Genomic DNA, 4,406 nt, shown 5'->3' on the forward strand with positions numbered 1-4,406 from the left:
CTTAAATCTGCAGATTGTAGTATGAGGCTGCATTAATAAGAAAAAACAGCTGTTTTCAAATATATTTAACGTTTAATATAGACAAGTAGACTGTCTTTATGAAAACGGAGTAAAAGATTTAATGCCATATTTGAAAATTGTTAATTGACTAAACAGTTGAGATAAAGAATGTTTTGATCTGTAAGTTTCAGTAAACGTACTCCCTGTTAACAAATCGCTTACTTGTGCCACAGTAGGTTAGACAAAGGGTGCTTCTCAATATCCCTCCTCTTTTCCTCGCTCCTCCATCCTATGACCCGGAAACCGATTGACCTCAGCCATTTTGAAGGACGTCTCAGTTCACACCTGATTCAGATCATCAGTTCATCGTGGCTGGGAACCATTGGGTTAGTATGTCTCACTCATCAGACACACCTAATTCAGGTCTTGCAGTCTCTACTAATGAGCTAGTTGAATCAGGTGTGTTAGATGAGAGAGACATAAAAGATCAGAACAGGTTTGGAAATCTCTGGGTTAGATTATCCAGCACGGATCAGCTCCAGGCATGACGAAGCAGATTTCGTTTGCTTTTGAAAGGCCAAACAAAGTAGTTTCGCTTTCACAACGAAGCGCACAGCGCCTTCACGACATGGCGGCGGCAACAACAATAATACAGCGAGAATAAAAGTTACGCCTTCTTTCTTTGTGTGAACATTTGGGCGGCGTTATGCAAATCTTCCCACATAGTGATGTAGACATGTGGGAGCGTGTTAGAACGAGCCGTTTTAGGTAGGCGTGGCTGATTCTGAACTTTTATAAAGAATATCTCTTTGGATTTGAGACTTTAGTCTTTGCAACTTTACAGATCTTCTTTATGCACCAAGATTTTGTAACACTCCAAAGAGAAAGTGAGTTATCATATGACCCCTTTAAAGTGTGACGGTTGTTGGAGTCATGATGGTGCATGATGGACCACTCAAATATTTTATACTTTCAGCCTTTGAGTTTTTGTGATTTTCTCAGCCCTCCAAAATGTTGCCAATGCTAGATACTGTTTTGAGCTATGGGGGAAAAAAAAGATTATGTGAATGTACATCATGCCATATTAACTTGTTCACTCAGCTGTTATTATAATTGTGTGGCAGGTGATTGGAGCTACAGTAGTGAGATGAGGCATATCTGAAGCTGATGATGCTTCTTACTCTGAAAACATGCAAAAAAAAAACCTTTACAAGTCCAGAAGAGTGGTCAAGAAATATTTATCAAGTGAAAAACTGTTGTCCAAGTTTTGTTTGATATATATATATATATATATGTGTGTGTGTGTTTTTGTCTATGGAGACCTGCTTTCAAGGGAGGATTCGATTCCTTGCAACACTTGAGAAAACCTTCAGGCCCTTAGGAAAGCCGAGGTAGTTAGAGTGAGACTGGACCAACCTGAAATGGTTACTAACCATCACGGCCAGGACCCCTCGCTTCTATCACAACTTTGATGTGGACACTATTTTGCCTTTTTCACTAGTTTTTACTACTGCAAGTTTGTTTTATCAGATCAAATTTCACCCTATTTACACAAACTGGGCTGCTTTTTCTCCTCTTGTAATCAGCAATTGAGAGCTTGCACATTGTGACTTCCTTTAGGTTGGATTGTTTCTGAACTGGGCAATGTAATGGCTTTTCTCCAGTGTGCTTTCTCTCTCTCAGAGAAATACAGGAGCAATGACTTTTTTTTCACAGTGTGGACACTTGTAAGGTCTGTCTTCAGTGTATGGATTTGATTGCTATCTCACTCAAACTCCGCAAGAGTGAAGTTTTGGGTTGCCACGATGGGGTAATTTCACGTTCTCTGTGTTATTGCATGTTGTTGCAAGAAAGTTTTCTTTTCGTTAGACTTCAGTGTACTTTGATTTGTAGCATCACTGAAGTGACTTGCAGCTGATGTCCTGCCCTCCTGTTTAGTCCTTCTCCTACCACCTTTTATTTAGATCACATTTTACAGTCCACTTATGTATATATTTATGCATGTGTAAAGTTTTACTTTAAAGAATAAAGATGGTTTCCCCTCATGTTGGTGTAGGCTATGTATGGTTTTCTGTGTTCCAGGTTTTGTAAAAAAAATATACAGTACATGTCTAAAGGTTTTGTTTTTTTTTCCCCCTGTTTCTTAGACCGTTTTACTCCAAAAACCTTTTGCCATCCCAAAGCATGTGTCATTGATGTTAAATGTTCTTAATTTACATTGTTCTGTCAAGAGAAGAACCTATATTTTTAAAAGGGTAGGGTTTCGGGAAGACTGGCTGTGATGTTGAATATGTGTTTAAAATATATGATAAAAAATAAAATGTTCAAAAATGATGTTTCTTATACACTAAAGAACTTTGCATGCAGCTACTAAGTGTTTTTGTCAAATAACCATTGCTCACCTTATACAATAGTTCATTGTGTGTGTGTGTGTGTGTGTGTGCATGTTTACAATAAATTATAAGCTTGTGACCTTGAACAAAGAATGATGTAAACCTTTATTAAAGGGAATCACATGTCCTAACCAAACACAATGCAATACATTGATAAGCTCTTTCAGGATAAGTCGTTTTGGTTGCTTTGTAATACTGGCTACACTCTTAAAAAAATAAAGGTGCTTCAAAAGGTTCTTCAAGTGATGCCATAGAAGAACCATTTTTAGTTCCACAAAGAACCATTCAGTCAAAGGTTCTTTAAAGAACCATCTCTTTCTTACCTTTTTATAATCTCAAGAACCTTTTCGCCACCAAGAACCCTTTGTGAAACAGACAGGTTCTTCTGATGTTAAAGGTTCTTTATGGAACCATTTAGACAAAAAGGTTCTTCTATGGCATCGTGAAGCACCTTTATTTTTAAGAGTGTAGTTCTTGCTCACTATAGATAATAAAATAAAATGAGAACCGATATAACTGGGTTTATACAATAGGATGCTTTTCTAGTGGTGTCTACACTTTTGAAAGTTTTAAATCTGGCCACAAGGTGGCAGTGAATGCATTTAGATGGGGCAATGTGTAGCACTAAGGAACTGATCCACAATAGTTGGACAATAATATATTATACAAATATATAGATTATGCATTTTTACATTATGCATATATATATATATTATAGAAGTCAATGGGGACCATCTTCAAATTATCATCTTTTTTGTTCCACAGAAGGTAGAACAAGTTTGGAACAACCTGAGGGTACAGTAAGTAAATGATGACAGAATTTTCAATTTTGGGTGAACTATCCCTTTAAAGGAGCACTCAGTAATTTTTGCTCATTATAATAAAGTTTTACCATTCATTAAGAAATGAATTGCACTTTTGAAAAATGTTTAAAATGATGTATGCTCACATGAAATGAACACTCCAGTGGTATCAGTAGCATAATACAATCTGATTTATTCTACATGGAGCTAGCGCCCTTATGGGGGCCGCCATGTTGAGATCACATGACCAGCTGAATTTTCTCACTTTATCTCAATAACCTTCCTGTTATAAGACACATTCACTCATGGAATAAATTAATCATCATGTATCTTTGTCAATAGCAAAATGCTACAATGGCATTAATAACTGAAAACATTTTTGGGATATTACATTCACACCACTAGGTGTCAGTATGACTGTTGTATCGCCAATAATCAAACAAAGATTTAATTTTAATTTAAAATGAGTACACCTTTAAATGTTGGTTATGTTTGCACATTTTTATTTTTTTTTACATAGGGGTGATATCTAATATTTAGTTTCAGATACGAAATTTGTTGGAGCTGTACGTGCAATTTATGTACAATTATTATTCATTTGTAGATAAAATCTATTAAAATTTCAAGTGGCTGTGAGAATGGTATGTATCTGTAAAAAATGGTGCATTTGGTTGCGCTTTTTGTGATCTCACTAGACTGGAAATCAGGGAACAGAGAAGCAGACTTGCTGCTCTAAGCAAATACAGTATGTTGCATCTGCCATCAAAAGGAGAGAAACATTTTTTTTTAAAGCTAGTCTGTGGCTGGAAAGGGGAGTATTTATTGTGAAATTTTCTAAAAGCATGGTTGCTGCAACCGCTGTATCTAGTAATAAGAAATAATATTCATAGAATCTCAGATTTTTAGGAGAGCTGAGATAAAAGACGAGGGACAGCTGAAGTCCCCCTAAACATGGTCTAGCAATGGCCATGTTTTTAAGGAGATATATAATGATGAGAATGTAAAAAGAGGCTCTCATTACAATCAGTATAATTAGAATGCTGCTTTGGCAGGTCCAGCTGGCACAGATGAAGCTATCAGATGTCACTACACATGGCTGAATCTCAAATAATCCTGAATTTTGATGAGCTGTCATGGCGATTATGTTATGAAGTGTTATTTGACTGTTCAGTAACTCTACATTTTTGCAAAACTCCAAAAGCATAACTAT

This window comes from Sinocyclocheilus grahami, unplaced genomic scaffold, assembly GCF_001515645.1.
Source record: "Sinocyclocheilus grahami isolate Dianchi unplaced genomic scaffold, SAMN03320097.WGS_v1.1 scaffold462.1, whole genome shotgun sequence".
NCBI classification, from domain to species: domain Eukaryota; kingdom Metazoa; phylum Chordata; class Actinopteri; order Cypriniformes; family Cyprinidae; genus Sinocyclocheilus; species Sinocyclocheilus grahami.